At 53.2% G+C, this 17,698-nt stretch overlaps 1 protein-coding gene across 2 annotated transcripts in view; it reads right to left on the bottom strand.

Annotated features, from left to right (window-relative positions):
* The window catches only part of Wscd2 (WSC domain sialate O sulfotransferase 2), a 93,639-nt gene extending 78,731 nt beyond the window's left edge, over nucleotides 1–14,908 (bottom strand). Inside the window, exon 1 of one of the 2 annotated variants that reach the window (XM_087903707.1) lies at nucleotides 14,709–14,908. The gene's annotated coding sequence lies outside the window, so the exon portion shown is untranslated. Of the gene's footprint in view, nucleotides 1–13,091; nucleotides 13,217–14,708 lie in introns of those variants that run through there. The other variant, XM_087903708.1, reaches the window with a different exon arrangement.
* Nucleotides 14,909–17,698: the final 2,790 nt, after the last annotated feature.

Raw genomic sequence — 17,698 nt, 5'->3', positions numbered from 1 at the left:
TCAGTGTCATCACAGGTGAGGATTTCCTCTCTGTCCAGTGTGTGACCTGGTACAGTGATGGAATGAGAGATGACTGAGCTGTGTTGGGCAAAGGTGCCATTTGCTCAGACAGCACAGAGATTCACACACCCCAGCATGCGGGTGTCCCGAGGCCTGCATTCAGCTTTATCTGTGAACTTCCCGTCTACTGAACTCTGTGCACCAGTGTGAGCCTGGAAGAGGGTTAGGCACAGTGGCAGCCAGTTCTGAGCCCCTGGGCAGACAATCTGGAAGAGTCGACCCAGGTCACAAGTCAGTCACTGCTCTCACGAACCCTAAGAGACATCTCCAAGGAGACTGGAAGGGGGAACAGCAACTAACTGGGCAAAATAGAAGTTAGTGGGCTGAAGTCAATGCATGTGGGGTTCTCGGTGGGGCAGCGTGAGTTTGTAAAGCTCAGAAAATGCCCGGAGAGAGGAGGCGACAATGTCAGCACCGGCTGCACGTGCTCTTACTCACTCCATTTTGTCTAACAGTCTCCCAGGCTGCACGCCGCCCAGGAGACTCCACTCTGAGGGACCAGGATGACTCCAGCCCCTGGATGGAGCCAGAAACCACACCATCTGTCAGGCTCCACCCAGCCAGCAAGGCAGATAAATGACTTGTGTCTGGGGGTAGGAAAGGGGCTGCCTCTCAATTTTTTGGGGAAAATTAAGAGTGTGGGGACACTCGGGTGTGTTAAGATCATATCAGGGGAACGGGGCCCAGAACTTACGGGCCACCAAGTAAAAGATACAAGTCCCTCATCTGGGCCCCATAAGGTGAAGGACACCTTCCCCTGTGATGGCATGGCCCACTGAATCTGTCATCTGACACTTGCTGTGTGCACCCAGGACTCGCTAACTCGGTCCCTCGGTACTGACACAGGCTACTGTCTGTTGGTCTATCCACCTGTCTGTCCATCAGGACCTGGACCTGTCTCACTGTTTCCTGCCATTGAACTTGGCTCCTCACGCTATGGCTGAGCAGCAGCTCCCTTAAGGCATTATTGCAGCTGTACAGACTCCCTCAGCCTTCAGAAGTCTTGCAGCCTCTGTGGCAGCCTCTGCAACTTGTATCCCATGCACACCCATTCTGTAGCCCCCCTCTGTGCACATGCATGCATGCATTCACACACATATATGTACACACATCCACACTACACACGTGTTCACACACATGCCCATACACATTCACACACATATGTATACATATACATATATACACATACACACCATATGTGTTCACAGATGCACATGTATACACACATACACACACACATGCAGTCACACACACACATACACATTTACGGTGTGCTGTGAGAGCTAATATTAGTAATTAAGATTGCAATAAAAGAGCCTGCACTTGCTCAGGCCAGGCCACCAAGGCAGGCAGATTACATGACAAATTGTGATCACTGAGACACTAACCCTTGCAAATTTGTTAGTCAATAAATTCTGACAAGGGAAACACAGCCATGTTCGTCTGTTTCTGGCACTTACAGCACAGAGAGTGGGCTCAGGTTGCTGTGAGACTCCTCACAAGAGGTAGGACCTTCTGGTTCACGGGGGCTGGAGTTCAAATCTCAGTTCCACAAGTGCTAACTGTACTTAGAGCCTGGCGGGAGGGGGCAGAGGGAGAGCAAGAGAGATGGAGAGGTAGAGGAGGAAGGAAAAGAGACTGGGGCGGGGGTTAGGAAGGGCCCGCTTCTCTTCCCTCAGGCTGCTGGGGCTGTGGTGTGCAAGGACCTGTTTTATTGAGTACCTACTATGTGCTGGCACCCCCATGCTGTAGGGAGAAAACTGAGGCCCCTTTGGGCACACAGCTCAAAAGAGGGCAGCCAGGATGGACCCTCCCTGAGGGCACGGAGGCAGCCCAACTCCCTTCTGATCTTCTGCAGCTTCATCCCGGAATATCAGGGCGAGCATCAATAATCTCAGACAACAAACCAACTGCTTCGACTTAGCTGAGTCTCTACCACAAAACTGGATACTTCCAAAGGTGCCTGAAGCCACCACAATCCTGCTCTCAGAACAATGGAGGACTTTGGAGTGGGGCTCCCCATTCCCACAGTGGCAAGACCCTCTTCATAGGAGGAGGTATAGCTGACTTTGCAGTGTGGAGGCCAGTGTTCAGCACCCGGGTACACATATGTGTACACACACACACACACACACACACACACACACACACACTTGTCTAAGTAGTCACAGCCACAGCAGAGGGCAGTGACCAGTCCAGGTGTCACGGGGCAGCTGTGAAGTCCAGACTGAGCACCCAGATTGAGGGCTCTGCTCGCTGCTCTTGAGTCCTTGCTGAGAAGCCGCCTGGTCCGTGTGACACCCTGCCAGTGACAGGCTGTGCACTTGGAGCTGTATGCCTGAGGCAGGGGAAGCCCGGGTGTGCTGGGCCTTCTTTCATCTATAAAGTTCTCAGCTTGCCTGTCAGTCACTTCAATATGACTGGTGCTGAGGAGGCCTTGACACTCCCCTGGGGTTCACCCCTCCCTAACCATCTGCCAGTGTCTGTGGCTTAGGAAACCACGGAGGGCGGGCGACTCCCTCGCCGGCGATCCTCCCCCACCCCCAGTCCCCTAGGCTTTGGTTGATCCCAGCAACCGTGATTGAGAATGTGGCTGTAATTTGAGAACCACTAAAAGTGATTCAATGATGTGGTTCTGTGGGTGCTGATGGGACCCAGTGCCAGAAGAAAAGAGCTGGGCTGAGAAGGAAGTCCACAAAAGAAAACACAAACCTAAAGACCAGAAACTGTGAGAGATGAGAAAGGAGGCGAGGGGCGCTCTCAAGCTCCTGGACCCAGTCAAGCCTGAAGCTCTGGATTAATACTCACAATAAGCTGATAGGGTCCCCTTTCTGCCTGAGAGTAAAAAGAATGTAATAATGTTTAAGTTGAGATTTTTGTCTCTTAGCATTCAAAGAATGCACTACTGGTGAACACTACCGTAATTTCCAAGCTGCATGGGACGGGGGTGAGGTGGGCTGCCATCGGGCTGGGAGCTGAGAACCGGATCTGCCCTCCCCCACTTCCCTCCGAGGCAGTTAGGTTAGAACCTGCAGCTTCTGGGGGCTGTCCCCTGCCTCCAGGAGCTGAGACACGGCGCCCTTAGGACCCGTGTGTGTTCAGAGTTCACTAGGCTATGCACTGTGCGAGGGTGGGCGGAAAGGGGGCTGCTCAGAAATGGGATTCATAATTATTATTTCAATCCGTTCCCATGCCATAAGGAGAAGAATCAAAGCTCTTAGCTGCACTTCTCCGCCGCTGTTATTAATTCTATCAAAACACAGCTGGGGGTGGCTTTTCGGAAGGGTGGGGCCCTTCTTTAGTCAAAAGAAAATCTCGTTAATAGAAGTTAAGACAGCCCACAGGCCTCAGGCAGCAAGGGGAGGATGGTGGGCGGGCGTTTAAGGGACTAACAACAGCTTAGGAAAGTCGCTGGACTCTTTTTCCTGTTTCCCTCACCCCAAGGCCAGGGCCACAACAGGAGCAGAAGCCACTGCTGGTACTCTGGCCCCCTGGGGACTTCTGCAGACTCCCCTCATACAGGACAGCTTCTTCCCTGCTGCTCTGGCCAGTATCATGAACTCATCTCATCCCCTTTAATCAAACCCTTCAGAAGTTGTCCCTCTGCCAGATGACAAAGAGCAGAGAGTGCCCCCCCAGGGTCCCTGAGGGCTGTGCCGCTCTGCTGGAGTATCAACTGCCCCCCCCACAAAGCTCTACAGCCTATGACCATGGGCCAGTCACCGGGACCTCAGGGCCTTTGCACCTGCCGTTCCCACTATCTGGCCACAGCCTCAGTTCCCCACCTCCCTTTTCTCTGGAAAGCCGCCTGCCCCTTCACATACCTCTGACTGAGCATGCTCTCCACTTTGGAGTGTATGCTCCCAGACTCCTTCCAACTTATGTAGGGCTCTGTCATGTTTACCTTCCAGGTCTCACACTGCAACACAAATTTGTGGGGTCTCCCTGGGCTCTGCTGGAGCCCATGGCCCCCACTCCAGACCCCTGGAAATGCTCTTCCCTGTAGGTGTGTGAGATCTTATTGCAATAGAACACAGCAAGGGAGGCTGGAGGTTGGAGTGCCTGCTCTGCCTCCGGGGCCTTGGCCATTGAGGTATCTCTTGACCTCTAGACCTCCAGTTTGTTTGTGATGAATACCCAGGAGGCTGCGGTGTGGCGGGGACTCAGAGACCCTGCCCACATACTTGAGGCCTTGGACTCCTCTCAGAACAGCTACAGAAAGGCCAACAGCAACAACCGACAAAATCGAGTAACGCACCGTCATTATGGAGTCTAAGGATTTGTTTCGGGATGTTAAACACACACCCACAGTCTGTTGTTGCCTGGGTCGAAATTCCATCAGCGTGCATACATGAATGTGAGCCTGCTTGTATGCATGCATGTGTGCGTGTGTGATTTTGTCAACAATCCCACTTCATTTAGCCTTTCTGTCATCACAAATACTGTGAGCGCAGTTGATCCGTGTGCTGACTCTGGCTGGACCACCCACAGAGGGGGTCTTGGCCAAACAGGACAGGGCAGTGGAGTTCTCAGAATCTGGAAAAGATTCCTGAAGGAGAGGACCCGGGCTGGGAGCTGTCAGCTGTCATACAGTCGTTGCTTCGGGATCGGCCATGAGCTCAGAATCTTCCCGAGGACACAGGAGTAGCAAACTCCCTGCTCCACCATCAGCTGCAGACAGCTCTCAACGTAACAGAGGATGCTCAGTTAGCATGTCCTGTGTGCAGTAAGCAAGCGTGCGCCTGAGGAGGCCACCTGAAGGCTACCTTCCTTGGTTATCACAGAAGGCAGATGAGGAGTCCCCCCAGGGGCATCACATGGAATTGATGTATACAATGTCACAGCGTCAGGAGTTCTGGAATAGGGCTCGAGGGTCTTTTTGTAGTTGTTGTTGTTTTTCAAGACAGGGTTTCTCTATAGCTTTGGAACCTGTCCTGAAACTCACTCTATAGACCAGGCTGGCCTCAAATTCACAGAGATCCACCTGCCTCTGCCTACCGAGTGCTGGGATTAAAGGCGTGTGCCAACATAGCCCAACTGGGCTTGAGGATCTTTTTTTAAAATATTTATTTATTTACTTATTATGTATACAGTATTCTGTCTGCAGACCAGAAGAGGGCACCAGACCTCATTACAGATGGTTGTGAGCCACCATGTGGTTGCTGGGAATTGAACTCAGGACCTTTGGAAGAACAGGCAGTGCTCTTAACTACTGAGCCATCTCTCCAGCCCCTGGGCTTGAGGATCTTGATGGCAAGCTTAGCTTAGGCCACACAGGCAGGCACTGTCCACACAGGGATCCTCACATGGAGGAGGCATGAAATTCTGATGGAGATTGGAAATGGAAGCAGGATCAAGGAGGGCCATGAGACTCGGGATGCGGCTGGTTTCCACAGGCTAGAAAAGAAGGGCAAGTGGATCCTGCTTAGGAGCTCCTAGAGGGTGGCAGCCTCCTGGCTTGTTTATAACTTTGGCCTGTAGAATATGAGACTAAGTCAGTATTGTATAAGCTGATACACCAGTGGTCACCTGTTACAAAGCTGCAGGAAAACATGCTTGCAAAAGTCGGAGGAAACCTTGCAGATCAGGCCACGGAAGGCCCAAGTTCTAGTACCAGACCATAGACATTAACTCTGCAAGCCCATAGACAATTCCAAGTCCCAGTGTTCCCATGCTTTGGAATGACAGGGCTGAGTGGTCCCTCCTGTGAGCCCTGGAAGACCTCCGCTCCCTTTCCCTCTGCTCTGCTCAAGTTCAAACCCAAAGGTATGGTGGCCTCGAAGAGCAGAGTCTGCAGGCAGATCCTGAGGGTTGGTTGGGTAGTTGTCTACTCCCGGGGCACTCAGAAGAAAGCCACAGCTTAGCCTTGAGCCCAGTCCCGAAAGCAGGGGACAGGCAGAGCTGACATGAAAGTCAGGGACAACCAAGGACAAATGCCAGCCCCTCTCAGCCTCAGGAGGATGACTAGGAGCCGTCCCCAAACCAAGAGTCCCTTCCTTTCCTGTTCTCTGTACCCTCTGCTGCCCTGTGCAGGGAATGGGCTGAAATGCTAGGCCCTAGTGACAGGGGCCACACTTTCCGAGCTCCGGGGACACAGCCTGAGCTCTGCTCTCAAAAGTTTTCTCAAAAATTTGCCCAGCCGTCGGGGCAAATCTGATCATTGTCATCTCTGTTTTACAAAACAGAGAACAGAGGCACAGAGTAGCTTCATCCCAGTCACTGATAGCCAGGCCTGGGTCCTGGGAGACTCCCCTCCTCCACCCTTGCTCTCTCAGGGGACATCCTCTAACCAAGACGGGACATTACTCAGCAACACAAGCTCATCCTTCCTGTTTTACAGATGGGGAAACTGAGGTATGGGATGGCGACCATGGTGTACATAGTGACTGACCTTGTCGTCAAAGTTTCTCTTCCACTTGATGAATGTGGATGCTGAGCCTCAGAGGGATTGATTTAGAGGCCCAAGGCCACACAGCCAAGAGATGAGCCCAGGGTATGTGACCCTTCCTTGCCTCTCTGCTGTGACACAGGTGGAGGTGGCGAGCACAGGGAGACGCGCATCTCAGTTTCTCCCTCTTTGTAACGGGGCAATGGGCTGAACCTGGTCCGACGCCATGGTCATTTGGGAAGATCCGTTCTTTCCCCTGGAGCCTGGTGTCTTTTTCCTGGCTGCTTAGGTTTCTACTCGCCATGATCCGCACAAATCTCTGCTATTTTAAGCCAGCTGTGCCCTGCCTGGGCATCTGGCTAGGAGCTCTATGTGGGCTTTTGATCTGAGCCAAGCATTGTACTGACTTACTAAGTGTCCCCATGGCCCCAAGAGGAAGCACATGCCATCGTCCCACTTACCAGAGACAAGACTGAGTACGGGGTTCAGACAATGGCCAGCTAGCGAGAGGTGGCAGGGCTCTGGGCCCTAAGGGACTACACTCCCTCTCTGGGCTTCACACTTCCCCTTCCCACACTCTGGGGAGGACTCCATTCTCAGGCCTAACTGAGGGGACCTAACTGTGTCTATGTGCAGGACTGAGATGGGACACTCCGGCAAGGCCTTACCTGCCTCTGCTCCATGGTGCACTGTTCCCTACATGTTAGTAGTCATACAGCAGGGTCTCAGCTATGGTCTACATGCTATTACCCAGGTTAGCCTTGAACTTGCAGCAATTCTCTTGCCTTAGCTTCCTGAGCAGGTGGAGTTAAAGGCTGACATCACTGAACCTAGCAAATACGCTCTTCTCTTCTCCCTTCCTCTTCTCTCTCCTCCCCCTCCTCCCTCTGTTTCTTTTCAAGATTGAGATGGAACCCAAGGTCTTTGCACACACTAGACAAGTGCTCCACCATTGAGCGCCAGGTCCAGCCCAGAAACTGCACTCAGTGTCCAGAGGAGGACATGAAGGCTACACAGCTACATTCTTAATGCTCTGATGGGGCTGAGATCCAAGCCTGGCTGTGTCTGATGCCACCGGATGCTGGTGTCCTGAGACTGGGCTGTGAGCCCCTTCCTCTTCTGGGTACAGTTGGGCAGATGTCACTGACCTAACGTGGTGGGAAGCAAAGTATCACATACAGACAAGTCTTCCTGGGTGTCAGATCCCACAGCAGCTTAATTCCACCCCTGCGGACTCCTTGCCCTTCGCTCTGACTGCTAACTAGGGCTTGTCTGTGCCCGGGGCTGGCACCCTGGCCACCAAGCCTGTCCTGTAATAACAAGTTAAGAACAAGCTCCAACGGTCCTTTGCTCCCCGCCAGAAGCCTCTCTGGCACTGAGCCTCTTTTTCCTGCATCTTATTTTTTCAAAGTCCTCAGCCACCCATGTCCCAGGGCTGCCGGCTGTCATGCCCAGCTGTACCTCCTCCAGCATCCCACATACTCCTCATTCGTTCCTTCTAGACATGGTCATCTTGAGAACCAGGTCACCACGCTTATTAGAGACAGTGGGTAAAGAAAGGAAGCAGATACTGAGGAGTAGCTCATGGAGGCTCTGTACCCACACGGTGCTGGCAGCGACCCGGGACAGTGTCCCTGTTCTAGGTGTGGTTGAATGTCCAGGACAAATGTGGACACATGAAAGAGTGAAAAGGAGGAGTCTGCTCCAAGTCACATAGCTGTGTGTATGTGTATGCACACATGGTTTGTGCATGTGTGTATGCATGTGTGCATGTTTTTATCATTATTATTATTATTATTATTATTATTATTATTATTATTATTATTAATAGTACTTGTACCTCAAGGCAGACATCAAAAACACAGAACCAGGTCGCTGTTTTGCAAAAAGCCACACTGAATGGAGCACTGAGATCACATTAGCAAAGTGTCCACTGGTTTTGAATGTCTCGCTGTGCCAGCTCCTGGCGCTAAGGCCTCCTCCCATGAGCCTGCAAGGCTGGAGCCTGGTGTGCTCAGCCCAGCCCTAGCCCTGCCTCTGTTGCTGCTCTTTTCTGTCCTCGGGGCCCCTGTGCTTTGCTGCCACCCATGACTCCTCAGCCACCTGACAGCTGGAGGGACACAGGTCAGGCCAAGCCATTTCTCTACCACTAACCCACCTACACACGCGACAGGAGGGTGATACGCTTCTTATGGACTCTTTAAATACTTGTCCTCTCCACCTGTTAAAAACAGGGTCTTCACAGCGGAGGACATGGGATATAGACTCTGAGGTCAGGCGTATCTAGGCCTAAGCCTCAGCTCTACCACGTACTGACTATGTGACCATGAGCAAGGGGACGAAGCTCTCTGGGCCTAACTGTCCTGTTGGAAAAGCGGAGAAAGGGAATTTTGGCACCAGGCTCAGTCAACCCCTTCCTCAGAGGCAATGGTGACCAGGGTGTCTCAATGCTGATGTACATGCATCAGGGTGTTCTATGTCTTCCAAGGCTTCCAGGAGAGGGGATTTCAGGGCTATTCTGAGAAGAAAGGGAGTTGGGACCCTGTGAGGGCAGATTGTAGGATCATTCCTGGGTATCAGTACCACTCTTCTCTTCCATTTTCCAGATGGGAAGACCGAGGTCCACACAGAGGAAGGGGTCTGTGTGGAGAGGCTGCATCTGCTCCGACAAAACTAGTTGGAGCTTCCCCACTTTCACTCCCCACTCAGGAACTCTCCCTTTAGCCCCTACTCACAGGATCACACCCCACTCACAGGGCCACACCCCACTCACAGGATCACCCCCCCCAATCACAGGACCACGCCCCACTCACAGGACCACGCCCCACTCACAGGGCCACAGCCCACTGACAGGACCACGCCCCACTCACAGGACCACCCCCCAATCACAGGACCACGCCCCACTCACAGGGCCACGCCCCAATCACAGGACCACACCAAGCATGGAGAAGAATCAGAGTATGATACAGTATCTAACAAGTAAGCTAGCAACTTGGACATTTAAACCTGGAAGCTTCGGGCTGGGGTGCCCCATTGCCCTAGGTTTTCAGGTGCAGTTGTTGGAGTCAGGGCTGGAGGGGGACACAGATGTGCTCCCAGAAGTCTGCATCACAGCCACTGCCCCCCACTGTCCACATGGTCTTGAGAAGCCCCACCCCACCTCTAACTAATAAGCCCACAGCTCAGAGTCTCAGGAGTGGCCAGTCTTTTCTGCCCTCTGAGTAACTCACCAGTACGGGGCAGGAACCTCACAGGCCACCTGATCCATGGTGATCCAGCCAAGTTCATTAACGTCAGACTCATCTCCTCTCTCTGGCCACACAGTTTGGGGAGCTGGAGGACTCTGAGTGAGGATCAATGATTATTTTTTTGTAGCAAGGTCCAAACAGTAAGCACTGTGGACTGTGAAACTCATATGTTTTCTGCCCTGCCTAGCACTGCTCAGAACTCCCATAGAGTTCACATGAGCGGGCCTAGCTGTGTGCTAATAAAGCTTTATTTACAGAAAAGAACATGGGCCTGATTTACCAGTGTCCTGTTCTTCTGGGTCTTGCAAAGCTCCTCCTCTGGGGCTGGGCTGAGGAGAGTGTCCTGAGGTAAGGGAGCTTTTCCAAACTTAGCATGGGAAGTCCTGATCCAGGAAGACTGGGTTCTGAGCAGAACAAAGGGTTACCCTCCAAGGACAGTTCTGCTCTATGCCATCTGGCTGTTTGTTGTATAAAGGGGAGGGAGAACTGTCAATTATTACAGTGTGAACTGTGCTGGGTGCTTGCAAAAGGCTTAGTGAACACGTCCTCCATCACAAAACTCAAAAGTCAGTGTTGGGAGATCAGGGCTCCTTCCAGAAGGGGTGGAGACTGGACATTCCTGCCTCAGGTATCTCAGGTTCCCCCAGAGCCCAGACCCTGCTACCTCTCCAGACCATGAGCTCCTCGAGGACATCACTGTGACGTCTGTGACCAACACAGAATACGTCACCCTGGAGAGCCCAGCAAACGCTGGGATCAGCAAATACTGACGCCAAATAGGTGGAGAATGACTGCTGGGCAGATGGATGGACGGACAGGTAAACAGACGGACGGATGGATGGATTGTAGGAGGGTAGGGGGATAGGGAGATGGGTTGACTGGTGAATGATTGGGAAATTTCACCCACATTTATACAAACATTGGCTTGTTCTGTGCCTTGACTGTTCCCATCAATGCATCTTCAGGCGAGCTAATCAGAAAAGGTCTCATGAGCTCTGTCTTGTATTATGCCAGACTTGCCTTCTGGCACTGGGGAGGCAATATGATATCATATTTAAAAGGTACCGCTTGACATCAGGTGGCCTCTGTGAATTCCCAGGAAGGCCTTTTTCTGGGCTGTGTGACCCAGATAAATCCACACACCTCTCTGAGCTTCACAAAAGATTGTAATAGAAACTGTTTCATAGGGCTCCCACGAGTGACAGGTGACATTTGTGTCAAGTATGCAGTGTGCGCTGAGAAAATGCTAGTGTCCGTGTGTTGGACCGAGGGGAGAGCAGGTGGGGCTGGGATGGCCACCATGAACGAGTTTCACACTGTGTGGTTCTACACAGAACACCAGGGTCAGACAGGGTCAGGAAGGCAAACGTACTTAGTGGCCACCATGTCACTCAGCTAGGATCGCAGTGAGGGTGCATATCAAACAAGCCCCCGTGGCTTCTCCAGCTCACCTGTTTGTGACCAGACTGAACTTTGCTCCTCTCTGTGGCTAGCATCAGGTTTGGGAGGCAGCGGTCACCCGAGACGAGCCCTGTCAGCCAGGTTCTCTCTCTCTCTTTCTCTCTCTCTCTCTCTCTCTCTCTCTCTCACACACACACACACACACACACACACACAGTCACACGCCACATGTATTGTCCTTCCTCTTCTAATACGCAGTGACAAACATGGGGTTGAACCAAACCATGGGGTCAAGAGTGCAAACACTGCCTGCCCCTTGAGTGAGACCAGCAGCAAATGAGGTCTCAGGGCCAAGGCTGTCGATGCAGAAGGGGCGGAGACACACATTCACATGTGTCTGTGTACACACGTGTATCCCACAGCCCTGCACCAGCCAGGCCGGGGAAGGGCCTGTACCCTCCTCAGTGCATCTCACTTTCACCCCGCTCCATGCCACGAGGATCCTGAGCAGATGCTCTTTCAGTCTCCGAGACCAAAGATCCAGCTCATGTTTCACCCCGGTTCCCACCTTCCAAACATCTGGACCTGCTCCGGGGAGCCATTAATCTCCAGCAATTTCTTTCCTCACTTGATTTGTTTATTTAAGGGAAACAAGTTGCTCCTAATTAGAAGCGCTGTGGAGATGCTCAGCACATCGGAGCTGCCTGCTCTCAGATGTTCTGCCTGAATGCATACCTGTGCTCCCAGCATCTGGGGTGTGTGCAGCAACTGCCTAGGTGGGGACTTCTGGCGAGAGAGACGCAGGCGTGTGGGTGATGAGGAAGGCTGGGAGGGCACTGTGTTCTGGAGCGCCTGGGACACACACACCGTCTCAGCAAGCTTAGAGGCGGCACAGGGAGATTGGTATTCGCTCCATCACATGTCCACATCTCCATAGCCACCCAGTCACACACACAAGGCACATACAGAAGTCACACAGTCACACACAGGCAGACTACAATGACGTACAAGATGTCACAACCTGATACCCTGGGTACATTCAGCACAGGAGATGTATGGAAAAGTCACTCCAGAGAACACAGGCACATTCAAATGGACACTGTAGGCGTCCACATTCAATGTTCCACACATGTACACATTCACATGTATGTCTGTGTACACACAGGTGCATGGTAACACAGAGGCACACACTGATAGAAACACACATGTGTGCAGGGACACGATACTCACAAGCTTCGAAATTCATATGCAGAGGCTTGCAGAGATGTATATGCAGAGATGCACACAGCCCAGAGAGGGTTGAGCCAGTGTGTCAGGCTAAGCTTCTAAGCATGTATAGACAGGCCTGAGAGCCACGTGTGTCCCCAAGTGCACAGTACACTCATGCACACCCACAGGTAGTTGTTCTCTCAGAGGCATGCACACACAGCATGCACACCCATAAACCCATGGGCACATATGTTCCTTAGATGTCAAGTTCACCCTGGCTGTTCAGACACGTGCACGCACACGTGGTTGGTGCACTCATGACTACATAGGCACACAACTGCAGTGACTACACATGTCTTCCGTCACACATATGCCCCCCCCCAGTCCACCAGGAGGGCAAGCTATTCATTTCCTAGCGTCCTGAAATTCTACCGCACCAACTCTATTAGCTCTCGGTGGATTTCTCCCCAAGCTGCACCCACCATGTCCATCCATGCAGGGCACGTTCTGCTCTTCCACCCACAGCATCAGCAAGAACCCAGAGCCGACCCTGGGAGGCTTCGCAACCAGTCAGACCGCCCCTCTCCCGGCAGCCTCTGACTTTGCCCCACCCCCACCACAAATTCAGCAAGCACGCTTCCCCCAGCGTTGGTTGTTCCTGCCGGGAACAGCAGCTTGCCATGCCCAGCCCTGAGGCAGACTGGATGGCTGACCCCGAACAGACAGAACGTCCCTGCCCTGGGTCCCTAGACAGCTGCAAAGTTGAAGCCATGGAGACAGCTTACCTCCATCTCCCGTTGTCATGACGACGCAGCAGCTGGGTGCATCCAGCCCTCCCAGACTGCCCTGGGCTCCCCACTGGGAGCAGCTGGTCCAGCAGTGGTTTTAAAAGGAAGCAAGAAGGGGCAAAGGGGCGGGGACTGCAGGTATCCTGCGATTGGAGACCTAGGATACTGGGGAAACCTCCGTGGTGGAACGGCTCCCAGGATCCGTGCACAAGACCTCCAAACGGGCATCCCCATTGCTTCCTTACTCGGTCAGATTGAGACGAGTGTTCCCGGCATCATCCCAGTCAGTGCTCCTGGTACCTTAGGAAGTAGGAACTATAAACTCCTACTTTTCAGTGGAAGAGTGACTGGGGGCCACCCAGATCTACTTTGAGACTAACATGCACTTCCCCCTCCACACACACTTGCACGCGCTCGCGCACATACTAATGCCCCGATATTTTGAAAATCCCACCTGTCACATTGCTCAGGGTCACATAGTGGCCTGAATGGGGATCTCTGAGGATACATGGTCTTCATTCTTAGAGAAAAGGCAGCTGAGCTCAGAGAGGCCTAGTGGTTTGCCATAAGTCACACAGCAAGTCAAAGGCAGGTTTGAAGCTACCTCCGAAATCAGTGCAGGGTTTTCCTCAAGATCTCTGGCACAGACTCCTGTTGGAGTGCCTGGGCTTGGGCAGCCTGGGAAAGGGGCTTCAGAATCCGAAGCTAAGGCAGGCAGAACGTCCTTAAAACCTCACCTAACGGTTCAAGAACCCCCAGCAATGGGGCTCTCCAAAGGCAGGAGGTTCATCCACTGCCAAGGGATCATTTCCAAACACAGCTCATGGCCAGAAGAGTGCCCAGATTAACCAGTATGCCAGTGACCCCAGCCCCAGGCAGGAATGGAGGACAGTGGTGTCCTCCACCAGAATGTGGACTCAGGACTGGCCTCTTGGAAGTGTGCGTTCTCTAGGGAGAAAGGTGTGTGGCCACACTCAGAGCGGTGCTCTGGTTTGGGACAGCTTCAGCGACCTGAAGTGGCCAGCCGCCAGCTGGGCAGGAGGTTACCAGCAACCCGGCCACCGGTCCCCTCTTAACGTCTCATTAAGGAGTGTTGGCAGCTCCCTCTATTAGATTTCTTTTATTCTTTCTTTCTTTCTCTCCCTAAAGGAGCAGCCCCTCTAGAACTCCAAGTAGTGGGGTGTGCCCCTTGGGAGCCTCAGAAGGAGTCAAGGGGCTCCTTCCTGGGAGGGCATTTGGGCCTGGTGAGTTTTGGATAGGGTAAGTGGCTGTCTCCCTCTACACACCCCTTAGGACCCACAGAAGCCAGTCGGCAAAGTGGGCTTCGCGTAGCCTTCGCTGCGGGGGCCCTGGCTTCCGCTTGTTTCCCCAGTGCGGGCGCCACCCCAAGGCCGGCTCATAGGTACCGCTAGCCCCTTCTTCTCAGGCGGGGAACTGGCCCAGGATCGGGATGCGCGAGTCTAATCCAAGGCCCCTCGCTGCTCCAGCAGCCTCACGACCCCAGAGATGTCCCCAAGCGCGTCCGCGGCCGGAGGAAAGTTTGTCATCTCCCCGGAGCAGCCTGTCACCTCTCCGCAGCTCGGGGTTCGCTGGGGACCCGTGGCCGCTGCTTACCTGGGGATGCGCAGAGGTCTCCGCGCCCAGAGGGGCGCAGCGCCGGGTACGGAGCTCGGATCGCGGAAGAGCCGGGGCTGGGGCTGAGTGAGGCTGAGTCCGGGCAGGCGGCTGGGGCTGCGCGGGCGCCCGCACTCCCCGCCCTGCTGGAGCAGTCTGCAGCCCGAGCTCCCGCGCCCGCCGCCTCCCCGCAGCCCGGCCCGGCCGCCCGCGCTTAACTCCTTGCGTCCCGGCCACCCGCCGCGCCCGCCGCAGGCCTGGGCTCCAAGCTGAGCATTGCGCTGAGCCTTGCTCCTGGGCTGCGGACGAATGCACCGAGGCGGCAAAGGGCCGGGCCTGGCGGGAGCGTGGTACGCGCTGGCCGCCGCTGTTCAGTGCCTTGGCCCCGTGCCTGCCCGGCAGGCAGCTAAAAGAAATCCAACAAAGGGCAGTTTTGTTGATGGGTGTTCAGTATGTTGTTTTAACGGGCCCTTAGTTTCAGCTGTGTGGCCTCTGGGCTATCGTATTCCCTCTCTGGACCAATAGCCCAGCTTCTGATGACTTCTTTTGAGGCCCCTGAGGGACCTCATCAGACAAGAGTGGAACATAGGGGCTTCTGGGATGCCATCAGCTCAGTTTGCAGATCTAGTGTGGCTCCAGGCTAGGTCCAAAGATGACTAGAAAAATCTGGGTGTAAATATTTTTATTTTATTCATTCATTTATTTTGGATTTCAAGACAGGGTTTCCCTATGTAGCCCTGCCTGTCCTGTAACTCTTGATGTAGAGCAGGCTAGCCTTGAACTCATAGATCCACCTACCTCTTCTTCCAAGTGCAGGGGTTAAAGGTATGAGTACTACACCTGGCTTAGGTGTAATATATTATTGTGTGTATTGCCTGTGTGTGTACATGCGCATGAACTTGTGTGATGGTGTTTGTATGAGGTCAGAGAACAACCCGGGGTCTTGGTCCTCAGCTTCTACTCACCCTCGTGGGATTCTCCCATCTTCCACCTCCTTTCTTAGCTGAGCCACTGGGTTACAGATGTAAGTTATTGTTTATGTGGGTTCTGGGGATTTGAACTCAGACCCTCACACTTACACAGCAAAATTCATTACCCGCTGAGCCATCTCCCCAGCCCAAGACCTGGTTTTGTGTTTTTGAATGCCAGTTCTGGAGCTAAACTGGGTTCAAGTGCCCCTGCTTAGCTGTTTTCTGGTTGTGTGGCCCTGACCAAATTGCCTCAGTTTCTCCACCTGGACAGAAGCAGCCTAGACCTATTAGACCAGCATTGTGAGGATTACAGGGTGCCAGCACATAACAGACTAGGGACACATTCACCCCACAGTATGGAGAGCCTCCTCAGAGGAAAGGGATGCCAGGCATGACCGGGAGAGCGAGTTTGAGCCTCGTAGAGAGCGTCAAGTGTAAAGTGAGATGCCAACTTACGGAGGCAAGTGTGGAACCTCACAGCCTCCCCCCTCATCACTGCCTGGAATACAGGTGTCTTGAGCATTTTGCGTTTGTCATTTGCTAATACTTACTGTCCAGTTGCTGGGACAAAGCACCCAATGAAGGGATCTGAAGGGCAAGCGTCTATTTGAGTGTGAGCCAAGGGCACCGTCCATTAGAGTCTGCGCCAGGGAGCAGAGGCCGACGCAGGTACTCGGCAGGCTTTCTTTTTACTTCTGTCTGGACTCTAGCCCGTGGAGTGGGACCAATTACATTCAGGGTAGGTTTGCCCAGTGAGCTGGCTAGTTTTAAGTCAACTTGACACAAGCTAGAGTCTTCAGAGAAGAGGCAGCCTTAACTGAGAAAATGTCTCTGTAAGAGCAGGCCATAGGCAAGCCTATAGGGCATTTTCTTAATTCATGATTGACGGTTGAGGGCCCAGCCTATTGTGGGTGGGGCCATCCCTGGGTTGGTGGTCGTTGGATCTTTAAGAAAGCTGACTGAGCAAGTCATGGGGAACAAGCCAGTAAACAACTCTCCTCCACGGCCTCTGCATCAGCTCCTGCCTCCAGGTCCCTTCCCTGTATTGGTTCCTGTCCTGATTTCTTCCAGTGATGGGCAGTGATGTGGAAGTGTAAGCTCTTCCTCCCCAAGTTGCTCCTGGTAATCGTGTCTCACCGCAACAGTACTAACCCTGACTAGGACGCTCAGTTAAAACTCTCTGAAAGAACCCTCACGGGCACAGCCAGGAGCTGCGTGAGGCTGATGGGTCTTCCAGCACCATCCTGACTCTTTCTGTGCTTGTGTCTCGGGGCAGCCAGGACTCCCACCAGAGTGGCTTAGCCCCACTGCTCATCTTCCCATGTAAGAAGTGATTGCTATGCAGAATGAGCAGCGGCTGTGGCTGTGGAGTTTGAAGACCACAGACCCAGGAAGGAGTGGAGTCCGGTTTTCTGGACTCCATTGCTGAGAACATGCTGTGCTCCAGGCTCGTCCCCACTGTGATCTGACCTTGGGGCTCCTTCCATAGGCTTCTCCGAGAGTTCAGGGTTTGTTGCTTCGAGCCAGAGTCTGCTGTATGAATAAAGACCCAGGCAAGACGGCGGCCTCTGAAATGGATCAGAAAGATCATATGGTGATGTCAGAGAGTTCCTCATGCAAGATCAGACAACACCTCCGAGCTACGTTCACAGAACGAGTTGCGGCCCATGCGTCACTGTCATTCGAAGCACGGCCTCTAAAAATAGAATTTGCTCTAATTTTGGGTGTAGCCAAGGCAAATGGAAAGAATGTGCGAGAATAGAGAGAGCCATGTCCAGCAGTGAGTAACTCCCTTTGATGGCCCTGCTCTAGTGGAAGGAGGGGACTGTTCTGGTGGCAGAGGACTGTGGAGTCAGCTACACCCAGGACAAAGCTCAGGTCCTGCCACCCGCCAGCGAGGCAGCCTTGGGGAAGTGAATGAACTTCTCTGGGCTTCCGCGTTCTACAAATAGCGATAATAATGCCCAGCTCGCAAGGATGGCGCGCAGATTGAGTGGCATCTTTGTGCAGTTTGCTGCT

Source organism: Myodes glareolus, chromosome 2, assembly GCF_982192425.1.
Source record: "Myodes glareolus chromosome 2, mMyoGla1.1, whole genome shotgun sequence".
Classification (NCBI taxonomy): domain Eukaryota; kingdom Metazoa; phylum Chordata; class Mammalia; order Rodentia; family Cricetidae; genus Myodes; species Myodes glareolus.
This window is presented reverse-complemented; position numbering and strand designations above follow the sequence as displayed.